At 43.6% G+C, this 13,701-nt stretch overlaps 22 non-coding genes across 22 annotated transcripts; 10 read left to right on the top strand and 12 right to left on the bottom strand.

Moving 5' to 3' along the window:
* Positions 1 to 92: 92 nt before the first annotated feature.
* Positions 93 to 165, bottom strand: trnam-cau (transfer RNA methionine (anticodon CAU)). The gene has a single exon. It is a non-coding gene; the product is annotated as a tRNA-Met (tRNA).
* A 94-nt stretch (positions 166 to 259) lies between these two features.
* Positions 260 to 342, top strand: trnal-cag (transfer RNA leucine (anticodon CAG)). The gene has a single exon. It is a non-coding gene; the product is annotated as a tRNA-Leu (tRNA).
* Positions 343 to 938: 596 nt separating this feature from the next.
* On the bottom strand, positions 939 to 1,011 carry trnam-cau (transfer RNA methionine (anticodon CAU)). Its single transcript has one exon. It is a non-coding gene; the product is annotated as a tRNA-Met (tRNA).
* A 2,690-nt stretch (positions 1,012 to 3,701) lies between these two features.
* trnam-cau (transfer RNA methionine (anticodon CAU)) lies at positions 3,702 to 3,774 on the bottom strand. Its single transcript has one exon. It is a non-coding gene; the product is annotated as a tRNA-Met (tRNA).
* Positions 3,775 to 3,868: 94 nt separating this feature from the next.
* trnal-cag (transfer RNA leucine (anticodon CAG)) lies at positions 3,869 to 3,951 on the top strand. The gene has a single exon. It is a non-coding gene; the product is annotated as a tRNA-Leu (tRNA).
* Positions 3,952 to 4,547: 596 nt separating this feature from the next.
* On the bottom strand, positions 4,548 to 4,620 carry trnam-cau (transfer RNA methionine (anticodon CAU)). The gene has a single exon. It is a non-coding gene; the product is annotated as a tRNA-Met (tRNA).
* Positions 4,621 to 4,714: 94 nt separating this feature from the next.
* Positions 4,715 to 4,797, top strand: trnal-cag (transfer RNA leucine (anticodon CAG)). Its single transcript has one exon. It is a non-coding gene; the product is annotated as a tRNA-Leu (tRNA).
* Positions 4,798 to 5,418: 621 nt separating this feature from the next.
* trnam-cau (transfer RNA methionine (anticodon CAU)) lies at positions 5,419 to 5,491 on the bottom strand. The gene has a single exon. It is a non-coding gene; the product is annotated as a tRNA-Met (tRNA).
* A 94-nt stretch (positions 5,492 to 5,585) lies between these two features.
* Positions 5,586 to 5,668, top strand: trnal-cag (transfer RNA leucine (anticodon CAG)). Its single transcript has one exon. It is a non-coding gene; the product is annotated as a tRNA-Leu (tRNA).
* A 621-nt stretch (positions 5,669 to 6,289) lies between these two features.
* Positions 6,290 to 6,362, bottom strand: trnam-cau (transfer RNA methionine (anticodon CAU)). Its single transcript has one exon. It is a non-coding gene; the product is annotated as a tRNA-Met (tRNA).
* Positions 6,363 to 6,456: 94 nt separating this feature from the next.
* On the top strand, positions 6,457 to 6,539 carry trnal-cag (transfer RNA leucine (anticodon CAG)). The gene has a single exon. It is a non-coding gene; the product is annotated as a tRNA-Leu (tRNA).
* Positions 6,540 to 7,135: 596 nt separating this feature from the next.
* trnam-cau (transfer RNA methionine (anticodon CAU)) lies at positions 7,136 to 7,208 on the bottom strand. The gene has a single exon. It is a non-coding gene; the product is annotated as a tRNA-Met (tRNA).
* Positions 7,209 to 7,302: 94 nt separating this feature from the next.
* On the top strand, positions 7,303 to 7,385 carry trnal-cag (transfer RNA leucine (anticodon CAG)). Its single transcript has one exon. It is a non-coding gene; the product is annotated as a tRNA-Leu (tRNA).
* A 621-nt stretch (positions 7,386 to 8,006) lies between these two features.
* Positions 8,007 to 8,079, bottom strand: trnam-cau (transfer RNA methionine (anticodon CAU)). Its single transcript has one exon. It is a non-coding gene; the product is annotated as a tRNA-Met (tRNA).
* Positions 8,080 to 8,173: 94 nt separating this feature from the next.
* Positions 8,174 to 8,256, top strand: trnal-cag (transfer RNA leucine (anticodon CAG)). Its single transcript has one exon. It is a non-coding gene; the product is annotated as a tRNA-Leu (tRNA).
* Positions 8,257 to 8,852: 596 nt separating this feature from the next.
* On the bottom strand, positions 8,853 to 8,925 carry trnam-cau (transfer RNA methionine (anticodon CAU)). Its single transcript has one exon. It is a non-coding gene; the product is annotated as a tRNA-Met (tRNA).
* Positions 8,926 to 9,019: 94 nt separating this feature from the next.
* Positions 9,020 to 9,102, top strand: trnal-cag (transfer RNA leucine (anticodon CAG)). The gene has a single exon. It is a non-coding gene; the product is annotated as a tRNA-Leu (tRNA).
* A 596-nt stretch (positions 9,103 to 9,698) lies between these two features.
* On the bottom strand, positions 9,699 to 9,771 carry trnam-cau (transfer RNA methionine (anticodon CAU)). Its single transcript has one exon. It is a non-coding gene; the product is annotated as a tRNA-Met (tRNA).
* A 94-nt stretch (positions 9,772 to 9,865) lies between these two features.
* On the top strand, positions 9,866 to 9,948 carry trnal-cag (transfer RNA leucine (anticodon CAG)). Its single transcript has one exon. It is a non-coding gene; the product is annotated as a tRNA-Leu (tRNA).
* Positions 9,949 to 10,544: 596 nt separating this feature from the next.
* On the bottom strand, positions 10,545 to 10,617 carry trnam-cau (transfer RNA methionine (anticodon CAU)). Its single transcript has one exon. It is a non-coding gene; the product is annotated as a tRNA-Met (tRNA).
* Positions 10,618 to 10,711: 94 nt separating this feature from the next.
* On the top strand, positions 10,712 to 10,794 carry trnal-cag (transfer RNA leucine (anticodon CAG)). The gene has a single exon. It is a non-coding gene; the product is annotated as a tRNA-Leu (tRNA).
* Positions 10,795 to 11,415: 621 nt separating this feature from the next.
* On the bottom strand, positions 11,416 to 11,488 carry trnam-cau (transfer RNA methionine (anticodon CAU)). The gene has a single exon. It is a non-coding gene; the product is annotated as a tRNA-Met (tRNA).
* Positions 11,489 to 13,701: the final 2,213 nt, after the last annotated feature.

Raw genomic sequence — 13,701 nt, 5'->3', positions numbered from 1 at the left:
TTTCCCTCAGGAGAAAGAGACAAGCAGGCGGAGGTGAAGAGAGAAGCCCGCCCTGTCGTCTAAGCGTTCTCCGGTATCAAAAATGACCAAACTGTCCCGTGTGAGGCTCAAACTCACGACCTTCAGATTATGAGACTGACGCGCTGCCTACTGCGCCAACGAGGCCGGTGGGTTGACCGGTCTGAACAGCGAAGAACTAGCTTCTCTGTCCCTGCCTGTAGGTGTGGCTACAACAGGTCACCCTCCGCTGAACAAGCGAGTCAGGATGGCCGAGCGGTCTAAGGCGCTGCGTTCAGGTCGCAGTCTCCTCTGGAGGCGTGGGTTCGAATCCCACTTCTGACAGACTTAGGTTTTGGCTGCAGACAGCCCTCTGGCACCATGGCCAAGGAAGGCTGTAACTTTGCCTTGTGTCACGTCAAGAAAAGCGTGTCCCTGACGCATTGATCGCAACAGCTTTCTCTGAAGCCTTGACTTGGTAGAATATGTGAAGCTGTATTAGAATCGAGTCAACACTTCATTACGATAAATACAGCATTACTTTAAGGTTCACGAAAGCTTGCCTTCCCAGTGACAGGGAATTTCAGTCCGAATGCCAGCATGATATTACCCTTAAGAAAAACTCACAAGGACAGTGCTGCTTGTTACATGAATATGACAGGGATGCTGTTTCTGCATTCATTCAGCATTAGCCCAGCGTGAATACTGAATGTCCATTATATTGTATATGTGAAAGGGTGGCCTAGAACTGAGTGCAATGTTGCTGGATGGGTTTCAGGGAATTTACCTGGACCTCACAGTTTCTCACAAAATGTCATGTCGTCCACCTTTCAGTTGAGCTGTGTCCTTTTTCCCTCAGGAGAAAGAGACAAGCAGGCGGAGGTGAAGAGAGAAGCCCGCCCTGTCGTCTAAGCGTTCTCCGGTATCAAAAATGACCAAACTGTCCCGTGTGAGGCTCAAACTCACAACCTTCAGATTATGAGACTGACGCGCTGCCTACTGCGCCAACGAGGCCGGTGGGTTGACCGGTCTGAACAGCGAAGAACTAGCTTCTCTGTCCCTGCCTGTAGGTGTGGCTACAACAGGTCACCCTCCGCTGAACAAGCGAGTCAGGATGGCCGAGCGGTCTAAGGCGCTGCGTTCAAGCTGGGGAACAATAGTCCGTCAAAGACGGGGAAGAAGGGAAGAAAAGGGGGAAGGAAGAAAAGGAGAAAGGGAAGAAGAAAGAGAAAAAATGACGAAAAGAAAGAGTGAAATGTGACGTTGGAACATAATACTTCCTTAGCATGCACGCTACGATACATTTTCAGGTTTCTTTGTGCGTGAAAATCGCGCATTTATATTACACTGTTTCCTATTGTAGGCGATCACCAAGACCGGGGTTCGAATCCAGATAAAGGCACCTTTTTGTATTGTTATTGTTATATTGTTAATTTCATTAAATAAATGCAATTTTGAAGGTTAATGAAATGTACATATGTACAATTCTTTCATGAAAAATAAAGAATGCCAATGGAACTGTGGTATTGTTGATGTTGATGTTATTATTACTTATTATTTTGTAGTTGTTGTATTAATATTATTTATTCTGATTAAGCATACTATTATTCTTTGTTTAATTGATATTACTTATTCTGATTAGGAGTTTTGTATGTTACATTCATTCAAGACACTTATAAATCTGTTATTTTTAATGAAAAAAAGATAGTATTTAGAATAAAATAGTCATTAATATGCTGAAAATTATAATTTACAATCATGCCAACAGAACAGTAATGAATATTAAATGAATACAATTATACTAACTATTAAATAAGTTTTCAAACAACAATAAATGAAAAGGGAAATAAAATGAAAATAAAAGTAAAAAACAAAAAGCAATAATTTCCCAGTTTGTTTTTATTTTACAATTATTCCAACAATACAGTAATGAATATTAAATAAATAAAATGAAATATTAAATAAGTTTTCAAACAACAATAAATGAAAAGGGAAATAAAATGAAAATAAAAGTAAAAAACAAAAAGCAATAACTTTCCAGTTTGTTTTTATTTTACAATTATTCCAACAATACAGTAATGAATATTAAATAAATAAAATGAAATATTAAATAAGTTTAAACAACAATAAATGAAAAGGGAAATAAAAGTAAAAAACAAAAAGCAATAATTTCCCAGTTTGTTTTTATTTTACAATTATTCCAACAATACAGTTATGAATATTAAATAAATAAAATTAAATATTGAATAAGTTTTTAAACAACAATAAATGAAAAGGGAAATAAAATGAAAATAAATGTAAAAAACAATAACTTTCCAGTTTGTTTTTATTTTACAATTATTCCAACAATACAGTAATGAATATTAAATAAATAAAATGAAATATTAAATACGTTTTCAAACAAAAATAAATGAAAAGGGAAATAAAATGAAAATAAAAGTAAAAAACAAAAAAACAATAATTTTCCAGTTTGTTTTTATTTTGCAATTGTGCCAACAGAATGGTAATCAATATTAAATAAATAAAATAAAATATTAAATAAGTATTCAAAGAACAATAAATGAAAAGGGAAATAAAAGTAAAAAACAAAAAGCAATAATTTCCCAGTTTGTTTTTAATTTTACAAATATTCCAACAATCCAGTAATGAATATTAAATAAATAAAATGAAATATTAAATAAGTATTCAAACAAGTATTTTTGACCACTGACACGCCCCCTGAGGATGTGTCATTCTTTCGTACACCTTCGGCTCGGTTCGGCAATTTGATTGACACCTGACTAGAACGCTGACTCCTCCGCCTAGCGGCAATACGCGAAAACGTGCCGTCGACATTCTCTTCTACTCTGATTGGTCAAATGTCGAAAATGTTAAGAAAATGTTAAGAATAGCGCTTTATGATTGGCTGGAAATGTTGAAGCGCTTCGACGCGATTGGCCCAAATGTTATAGTGCTTCGACGTGATTGGCTGCACAGTTCAACATTGCTCGACATTTCCAAAATAATGTCGGACTATCCTTCGGCAGCTGGCGTTCAGGTCGCAGTCTCCTCTGGAGGCGTGGGTTCGAATCCCACTTCTGACAGACTTAGGTTTTGGCTGCAGACAGCAGCTACGGTCTTCAGCCCTCTGGCACCATGGCCAAGGAAGGCTGTAACTTTGCCAACTTTTCCTTGTGTCACGTCAAGAAAAGCGTGTCCCTGACACATTGATCGCAACAGCTTTCTCTGAAGCCTTGACTTGGTAGAATATGTGAAGCTGTATTAGAATCGAGTCAACACTTCATTACGATAAATACAGCATTACTTTAAGGTTCACGAAAGCTTGCCTTCCCAGTGACAGGGAATTTCAGTCCGAATGCCAGCATGATATTACCCTTAAGAAAAACTCACAAGGACAGTGCTGCTTGTTACATGAATATGACAGGGATGCTATTTCTGCATTCATTCAGCATTAGCCCAGCGTGAATACTGAATGTCCATTATATTGTATATGTGAAAGGGTGGCCTAGAACTGAGTGCAATGTTGCTGGATGGGTTTCAGGGAATTTACCTGGACCCCACAGTTTCTCACAAAATGTCATGTCGTCCACCTTTCAGTTGAGCTGTGTCCTTTTTCCCTCAGGAGAAAGAGACAAGCAGGCGGAGGTGAAGAGAGAAGCCCGCCCTGTCGTCTAAGCGTTCTCCGGTATCAAAAATTACCAAACTGCCCCGTGTGAGGCTCGAACTCACGACCTTCAGATTATGAGACTGACGCGCTGCCTACTGCGCCAACGAGGCCAGTGGGTTGACCGGTCTGAACAGCGAAGAACTAGCTTCTCTGTCCCTGCCTGTAGGTGTGGCTACAACAGGTCACCCTCCGCTGAAAAAGCGAGTCAGGATGGCCGAGCGGTCTAAGGCGCTGCGTTCAGGTCGCAGTCTCCTCTGGAGGCGTGGGTTCGAATCCCACTTCTGACAGACTTAGGTTTTGGCTGCAGACAGCCCTCTGGCACCATGGCCAAGGAAGGCTGTAACTTTGCCTTGTGTCACGTCAAGAAAAGCGTGTCCCTGACGCATTGATCGCAACAGCTTTCTCTGAAGCCTTGACTTGGTAGAATATGTGAAGCTGTATTAGAATCGAGTCAACACTTCATTACGATAAATACAGCATTACTTTAAGGTTCACGAAAGCTTGCCTTCCCAGTGACAGGGAATTTCAGTCCGAATGCCAGCATGATATTACCCTTAAGAAAAACTCACAAGGACAGTGCTGCTTGTTACATGAATATGACAGGGATGCTATTTCTGCATTCATTCAGCATTAGCCCAGCGTGAATACTGAATGTCCATTATATTGTATATGTGAAAGGGTGGCCTAGAACTGAGTGCAATGTTGCTGGATGGGTTTCAGGGAATTTACCTGGACCCCACAGTTTCTCACAAAATGTCATGTCGTCCACCTTTCAGTTGAGCTGTGTCCTTTTTCCCTCAGGAGAAAGAGACAAACAGGCGGAGGTGAAGAGAGAAGCCCGCCCTGTCGTCTAAGCGTTCTCCGGTATCAAAAATTACGAAACTGCCCCGAGTGAGGCTCGAACTCACGACCTTCAGATTATGAGACTGACGCGCTGCCTACTGCGCCAACGAGGCCGGTGGGTTGGCCGGTCTGAACAGCGAAGAACTAGCTTCTCTGTCCCTGCCTGTAGGTGTGGCTACAACAGGTCACCCTCCGCTGAACAAGCGAGTCAGGATGGCCGAGCGGTCTAAGGCGCTGCGTTCAGGTCGCAGTCTCCTCTGGAGGCGTGGGTTCGAATCCCACTTCTGACAGACTTAGGTTTTGGCTGCAGACAGCAGCTACGGTCTTCAGCCCTCTGGCAGCATGGCCAAGGAAGGCTGTAACTTTGCCAACTTTGCCTTGTGTCACGTCAAGAAAAGCGTGTCCCTGACGCATTGATCGCAACAGCTTTCTCTGAAGCCTTGACTTGGTAGAATATGTGAAGCTGTATTAGAATCGAGTCAACACTTCATTACGATAAATACAGCATTACTTTAAGGTTCACGAAAGCTTGCCTTCCCAGTGACAGGGAATTTCAGTCCGAATGCCAGCATGATATTACCCTTAAGAAAAACTCACAAGGACAGTGCTGCTTGTTACATGAATATGACAGGGATGCTATTTCTGCATTCATTCAGCATTAGCCCAGCGTGAATACTGAATGTCCATTATATTGTATATGTGAAAGGGTGGCCTAGAACTGAGTGCAATGTTGCTGGATGGGTTTCAGGGAATTTACCTGGACCCCACAGTTTCTCACAAAATGTCATGTCGTCCACCTTTCAGTTGAGCTGTGTCCTTTTTCCCTCAGGAGAAAGAGACAAGCAGGCGGAGGTGAAGAGAGAAGCCCGCCCTGTCGTCTAAGCGTTCTCCGGTATCAAAAATTACCAAACTGCCCCGTGTGAGGCTCGAACTCACGACCTTCAGATTATGAGACTGACGCGCTGCCTACTGCGCCAACGAGGCCAGTGGGTTGACCGGTCTGAACAGCGAAGAACTAGCTTCTCTGTCCCTGCCTGTAGGTGTGGCTACAACAGGTCACCCTCCGCTGAACAAGGGAGTCAGGATGGCCGAGCGGTCTAAGGCGCTGCGTTCAGGTCGCAGTCTCCTCTGGAGGCGTGGGTTCGAATCCCACTTCTGACAGACTTAGGTTTTGGCTGCAGACAGCAGCTACGGTCTTCAGCCCTCTGGCACCATGGCCAAGGAAGGCTGTAACTTTGCCAACTTTGCCTTGTGTCACGTCAAGAAAAGCGTGTCCCTGACGCATTGATCGCAACAGCTTTCTCTGAAGCCTTGACTTGGTAGAATATGTGAAGCTGTATTAGAATCGAGTCAACACTTCATTACGATAAATACAGCATTACTTTAAGGTTCACGAAAGCTTGCCTTCCCAGTGACAGGGAATTTCAGTCCGAATGCCAGCATGATATTACCCTTAAGAAAAACTCACAAGGACAGTGCTGCTTGTTACATGAATATGACAGGGATGCTATTTCTGCATTCATTCAGCATTAGCCCAGCGTGAATACTGAATGTCCATTATATTGTATATGTGAAAGGGTGGCCTAGAACTGAGTGCAATGTTGCTGGATGGGTTTCAGGGAATTTACCTGGACCTCACAGTTTCTCACAAAATGTCATGTCGTGCACCTTTCAGTTGAGCTGTGTCCTTTTTCCCTCAGGAGAAAGAGACAAGCAGGCGGAGGTGAAGAGAGAAGCCCGCCCTGTCGTCTAAGCGTTCTCCGGTATCAAAAATGACCAAACTGCCCCGTGTGAGGCTCGAACTCACGACCTTCAGATTATGAGACTGACGCGCTGCCTACTGCACCAACGAGGCCGGTGGGTTGACCGGTCTGAACAGCGAAGAACTAGCTTCTCTGTCCCTGCCTGTAGGTGTGGCTACAACAGGTCACCCTCCGCTGAGCAAGCGAGTCAGGATGGCCGAGCGGTCTAAGGCGCTGCGTTCAGGTCGCAGTCTCCTCTGGAGGCGTGGGTTCGAATCCCACTTCTGACAGACTTAGGTTTTGGCTGCAGACAGCCCTCTGGCACCATGGCCAAGGAAGGCTGTAACTTTGCCTTGTGTCACGTCAAGAAAAGCGTGTCCCTGACGCATTGATCGCAACAGCTTTCTCTGAAGCCTTGACTTGGTAGAATATGTGAAGCTGTATTAGAATCGAGTCAACACTTCATTACGATAAATACAGCATTACTTTAAGGTTCACGAAAGCTTGCCTTCCCAGTGACAGGGAATTTCAGTCCGAATGCCAGCATGATATTACCCTTAAGAAAAACTCACAAGGACAGTGCTGCTTGTTACATGAATATGACAGGGATGCTATTTCTGCATTCATTCAGCATTAGCCCAGCGTGAATACTGAATGTCCATTATATTGTATATGTGAAAGGGTGGCCTAGAACTGAGTGCAATGTTGCTGGATGGGTTTCAGGGAATTTACCTGGACCCCACAGTTTCTCACAAAATGTCATGTCGTCCACCTTTCAGTTGAGCTGTGTCCTTTTTCCCTCAGGAGAAAGAGACAAGCAGGCGGAGGTGAAGAGAGAAGCCCGCCCTGTCGTCTAAGCGTTCTCCGGTATCAAAAATTACGAAACTGCCCCGAGTGAGGCTCGAACTCACGACCTTCAGATTATGAGACTGACGCGCTGCCTACTGCGCCAACGAGGCCGGTGGGTTGGCCGGTCTGAACAGCGAAGAACTAGCTTCTCTGTCCCTGCCTGTAGGTGTGGCTACAACAGGTCACCCTCCGCTGAACAAGCGAGTCAGGATGGCCGAGCGGTCTAAGGCGCTGCGTTCAGGTCGCAGTCTCCTCTGGAGGCGTGGGTTCGAATCCCACTTCTGACAGACTTAGGTTTTGGCTGCAGACAGCAGCTACGGTCTTCAGCCCTCTGGCAGCATGGCCAAGGAAGGCTGTAACTTTGCCAACTTTGCCTTGTGTCACGTCAAGAAAAGCGTGTCCCTGACGCATTGATCGCAACAGCTTTCTCTGAAGCCTTGACTTGGTAGAATATGTGAAGCTGTATTAGAATCGAGTCAACACTTCATTACGATAAATACAGCATTACTTTAAGGTTCACGAAAGCTTGCCTTCCCAGTGACAGGGAATTTCAGTCCGAATGCCAGCATGATATTACCCTTAAGAAAAACTCACAAGGACAGTGCTGCTTGTTACATGAATATGACAGGGATGCTATTTCTGCATTCATTCAGCATTAGCCCAGCGTGAATACTGAATGTCCATTATATTGTATATGTGAAAGGGTGGCCTAGAACTGAGTGCAATGTTGCTGGATGGGTTTCAGGGAATTTACCTGGACCCCACAGTTTCTCACAAAATGTCATGTCGTCCACCTTTCAGTTGAGCTGTGTCCTTTTTCCCTCAGGAGAAAGAGACAAGCAGGCGGAGGTGAAGAGAGAAGCCCGCCCTGTCGTCTAAGCGTTCTCCGGTATCAAAAATTACCAAACTGCCCCGTGTGAGGCTCGAACTCACGACCTTCAGATAATGAGACTGACGCGCTGCCTACTGCGCCAACGAGGCCAGTGGGTTGGCCGGTCTGAACAGCGAAGAACTAGCTTCTCTGTCCCTGCCTGTAGGTGTGGCTACAACAGGTCACCCTCCGCTGAAAAAGCGAGTCAGGATGGCCGAGCGGTCTAAGGCGCTGCGTTCAGGTCGCAGTCTCCTCTGGAGGCGTGGGTTCGAATCCCACTTCTGACAGACTTAGGTTTTGGCTGCAGACAGCCCTCTGGCACCATGGCCAAGGAAGGCTGTAACTTTGCCTTGTGTCACGTCAAGAAAAGCGTGTCCCTGACGCATTGATCGCAACAGCTTTCTCTGAAGCCTTGACTTGGTAGAATATGTGAAGCTGTATTAGAATCGAGTCAACACTTCATTACGATAAATACAGCATTACTTTAAGGTTCACGAAAGCTTGCCTTCCCAGTGACAGGGAATTTCAGTCCGAATGCCAGCATGATATTACCCTTAAGAAAAACTCACAAGGACAGTGCTGCTTGTTACATGAATATGACAGGGATGCTATTTCTGCATTCATTCAGCATTAGCCCAGCGTGAATACTGAATGTCCATTATATTGTATATGTGAAAGGGTGGCCTAGAACTGAGTGCAATGTTGCTGGATGGGTTTCAGGGAATTTACCTGGACCCCACAGTTTCTCACAAAATGTCATGTCGTCCACCTTTCAGTTGAGCTGTGTCCTTTTTCCCTCAGGAGAAAGAGACAAGCAGGCGGAGGTGAAGAGAGAAGCCCGCCCTGTCGTCTAAGCGTTCTCCGGTATCAAAAATGACCAAACTGCCCCGTGTGAGGCTCGAACTCACGACCTTCAGATTATGAGACTGACACGCTGCCTACTGCGCCAACGAGGCCGGTGGGTTGACCGGTCTGAACAGCGAAGAACTAGCTTCTCTGTCCCTGCCTGTAGGTGTGGCTACAACAGGTCACCCTCCGCTGAGCAAGCGAGTCAGGATGGCCGAGCGGTCTAAGGCGCTGCGTTCAGGTCGCAGTCTCCTCTGGAGGCGTGGGTTCGAATCCCACTTCTGACAGACTTAGGTTTTGGCTGCAGACAGCCCTCTGGCACCATGGCCAAGGAAGGCTGTAACTTTGCCTTGTGTCACGTCAAGAAAAGCGTGTCCCTGACGCATTGATCGCAACAGCTTTCTCTGAAGCCTTGACTTGGTAGAATATGTGAAGCTGTATTAGAATCGAGTCAACACTTCATTACGATAAATACAGCATTACTTTAAGGTTCACGAAAGCTTGCCTTCCCAGTGACAGGGAATTTCAGTCCGAATGCCAGCATGATATTACCCTTAAGAAAAACTCACAAGGACAGTGCTGCTTGTTACATGAATATGACAGGGATGCTATTTCTGCATTCATTCAGCATTAGCCCAGCGTGAATACTGAATGTCCATTATATTGTATATGTGAAAGGGTGGCCTAGAACTGAGTGCAATGTTGCTGGATGGGTTTCAGGGAATTTACCTGGACCCCACAGTTTCTCACAAAATGTCATGTCGTCCACCTTTCAGTTGAGCTGTGTCCTTTTTCCCTCAGGAGAAAGAGACAAGCAGGCGGAGGTGAAGAGAGAAGCCCGCCCTGTCGTCTAAGCGTTCTCCGGTATCAAAAATTACCAAACTGCCCCGTGTGAGGCTCGAACTCACGACCTTCAGATTATGAGACTGACGCGCTGCCTACTGCGCCAACGAGGCCAGTGGGTTGACCGGTCTGAACAGCGAAGAACTAGCTTCTCTGTCCCTGCCTGTAGGTGTGGCTACAACAGGTCACCCTCCGCTGAAAAAGCGAGTCAGGATGGCCGAGCGGTCTAAGGCGCTGCGTTCAGGTCGCAGTCTCCTCTGGAGGCGTGGGTTCGAATCCCACTTCTGACAGACTTAGGTTTTGGCTGCAGACAGCCCTCTGGCACCATGGCCAAGGAAGGCTGTAACTTTGCCTTGTGTCACGTCAAGAAAAGCGTGTCCCTGACGCATTGATCGCAACAGCTTTCTCTGAAGCCTTGACTTGGTAGAATATGTGAAGCTGTATTAGAATCGAGTCAACACTTCATTACGATAAATACAGCATTACTTTAAGGTTCACGAAAGCTTGCCTTCCCAGTGACAGGGAATTTCAGTCCGAATGCCAGCATGATATTACCCTTAAGAAAAACTCACAAGGACAGTGCTGCTTGTTACATGAATATGACAGGGATGCTATTTCTGCATTCATTCAGCATTAGCCCAGCGTGAATACTGAATGTCCATTATATTGTATATGTGAAAGGGTGGCCTAGAACTGAGTGCAATGTTGCTGGATGGGTTTCAGGGAATTTACCTGGACCCCACAGTTTCTCACAAAATGTCATGTCGTCCACCTTTCAGTTGAGCTGTGTCCTTTTTCCCTCAGGAGAAAGAGACAAGCAGGCGGAGGTGAAGAGAGAAGCCCGCCCTGTCGTCTAAGCGTTCTCCGGTATCAAAAATTACGAAACTGCCCCGAGTGAGGCTCGAACTCACGACCTTCAGATTATGAGACTGACGCGCTGCCTACTGCGCCAACGAGGCCGGTGGGTTGGCCGGTCTGAACAGCGAAGAACTAGCTTCTCTGTCCCTGCCTGTAGGTGTGGCTACAACAGGTCACCCTCCGCTGAACAAGCGAGTCAGGATGGCCGAGCGGTCTAAGGCGCTGCGTTCAGGTCGCAGTCTCCTCTGGAGGCGTGGGTTCGAATCCCACTTCTGACAGACTTAGGTTTTGGCTGCAGACAGCAGCTACGGTCTTCAGCCCTCTGGCAGCATGGCCAAGGAAGGCTGTAACTTTGCCAACTTTGCCTTGTGTCACGTCAAGAAAAGCGTGTCCCTGACGCATTGATCGCAACAGCTTTCTCTGAAGCCTTGACTTGGTAGAATATGTGAAGCTGTATTAGAATCGAGTCAACACTTCATTACGATAAATACAGCATTACTTTAAGGTTCACGAAAGCTTGCCTTCCCAGTGACAGGGAATTTCAGTCCGAATGCCAGCATGATATTACCCTTAAGAAAAACTCACAAGGACAGTGCTGCTTGTTACATGAATATGACAGGGATGCTATTTCTGCATTCATTCAGCATTAGCCCAGCGTGAATACTGAATGTCCATTATATTGTATATGTGAAAGGGTGGCCTAGAACTGAGTGCAATGTTGCTGGATGGGTTTCAGGGAATTTACCTGGACCCCACAGTTTCTCACAAAATGTCATGTCGTCCACCTTTCAGTTGAGCTGTGTCCTTTTTCCCTCAGGAGAAAGAGACAAGCAGGCGGAGGTGAAGAGAGAAGCCCGCCCTGTCGTCTAAGCGTTCTCCGGTATCAAAAATTACCAAACTGCCCCGTGTGAGGCTCGAACTCACGACCTTCAGATAATGAGACTGACGCGCTGCCTACTGCGCCAACGAGGCCAGTGGGTTGACTGGTCTGAACAGCGAAGAACTAGCTTCTCTGTCCCTGCCTGTAGGTGTGGCTACAACAGGTCACCCTCCGCTGAAAAAGCGAGTCAGGATGGCCGAGCGGTCTAAGGCGCTGCGTTCAAGCTGGGGAACAATAGTCCGTCAAAGACGGGGAAGAAGGGAAGAAAAGGGGGAAGGAAGAAAAGGAGAAAGGGAAGAAGAAAGAGAAAAAATGACGAAAAGAAAGAGTGAAATGTGACGTTGGAACATAATACTTCCTTAGCATGCACGCTACGATACATTTTCAGGTTTCTTTGTGCGTGAAAATCGCGCATTTATATTACACTGTTTCCTATTGTAGGCGATCACCAAGACCGGGGTTCGAATCCAGATAAAGGCACCTTTTTGTATTGTTATTGTTATATTGTTAATTTCATTAAATAAATGCAATTTTGAAGGTTAATGAAATGTACATATGTACAATTCTTTCATGAAAAATAAAGAATGCCAATGGAACTGTGGTATTGTTGATGTTGATGTTATTATTACTTATTATTTTGTAGTTGTTGTATTAATATTATTTATTCTGATTAAGCATACTATTATTCTTTGTTTAATTGATATTACTTATTCTGATTAGGAGTTTTGTATGTTACATTCATTCAAGACACTTATAAATCTGTTATTTTTAATGAAAAAAAGATAGTATTTAGAATAAAATAGTCATTAATATGCTGAAAATTATAATTTACAATCATGCCAACAGAACAGTAATGAATATTAAATGAATACAATTATACTAACTATTAAATAAGTTTTCAAACAACAATAAATGAAAAGGGAAATAAAATGAAAATAAAAGTAAAAAACAAAAAGCAATAATTTCCCAGTTTGTTTTTATTTTACAATTATTCCAACAATACAGTAATGAATATTAAATAAATAAAATGAAATATTAAATAAGTTTTCAAACAACAATAAATGAAAAGGGAAATAAAATGAAAATAAAAGTAAAAAACAAAAAGCAATAACTTTCCAGTTTGTTTTTATTTTACAATTATTCCAACAATACAGTAATGAATATTAAATAAATAAAATGAAATATTAAATAAGTTTAAACAACAATAAATGAAAAGGGAAATAAAAGTAAAAAACAAAAAGCAATAATTTCCCAGTTTGTTTTTATTTTACAATTATTCCAACAATACAGTTATGAATATTAAATAAATAAAATTAAATATTGAATAAGTTTTTAAACAACAATAAATGAAAAGGGAAATAAAATGAAAATAAATGTAAAAAACAATAACTTTCCAGTTTGTTTTTATTTTACAATTATTCCAACAATACAGTAATGAATATTAAATAAATAAAATGAAATATTAAATACGTTTTCAAACAAAAATAAATGAAAAGGGAAATAAAATGAAAATAAAAGTAAAAAACAAAAAAACAATAATTTTCCAGTTTGTTTTTATTTTGCAATTGTGCCAACAGAATGGTAATCAATATTAAATAAATAAAATAAAATATTAAATAAGTATTCAAAGAACAATAAATGAAAAGGGAAATAAAAGTAAAAAACAAAAAGCAATAATTTCCCAGTTTGTTTTTAATTTTACAAATATTCCAACAATCCAGTAATGAATATTAAATAAATAAAATGAAATATTAAATAAGTATTCAAACAAGTATTTTTGACCACTGACACGCCCCCTGAGGATGTGTCATTCTTTCGTACACCTTCGGCTCGGTTCGGCAATTTGATTGACACCTGACTAGAACGCTGACTCCTCCGCCTAGCGGCAATACGCGAAAACGTGCCGTCGACATTCTCTTCTACTCTGATTGGTCAAATGTCGAAAATGTTAAGAAAATGTTAAGAATAGCGCTTTATGATTGGCTGGAAATGTTGAAGCGCTTCGACGCGATTGGCCCAAATGTTATAGTGCTTCGACGTGATTGGCTGCACAGTTCAACATTGCTCGACATTTCCAAAATAATGTCGGACTATCCTTCGGCAGCTGGCGTTCAGGTCGCAGTCTCCTCTGGAGGCGTGGGTTCGAATCCCACTTCTGACAGACTTAGGTTTTGGCTGCAGACAGCAGCTACGGTCTTCAGCCCTCTGGCACCATGGCCAAGGAAGGCTGTAACTTTGCCAACTTTTCCTTGTGTCACGTCAAGAAAAGCGTGTCCCTGACACATTGATCGCAACAGCTTTCTCT

The sequence above is a fragment of the Garra rufa genome, chromosome 1 (genome assembly GCF_049309525.1).
Source record: "Garra rufa chromosome 1, GarRuf1.0, whole genome shotgun sequence".
Taxonomy (NCBI): domain Eukaryota; kingdom Metazoa; phylum Chordata; class Actinopteri; order Cypriniformes; family Cyprinidae; genus Garra; species Garra rufa.
This window is presented reverse-complemented; position numbering and strand designations above follow the sequence as displayed.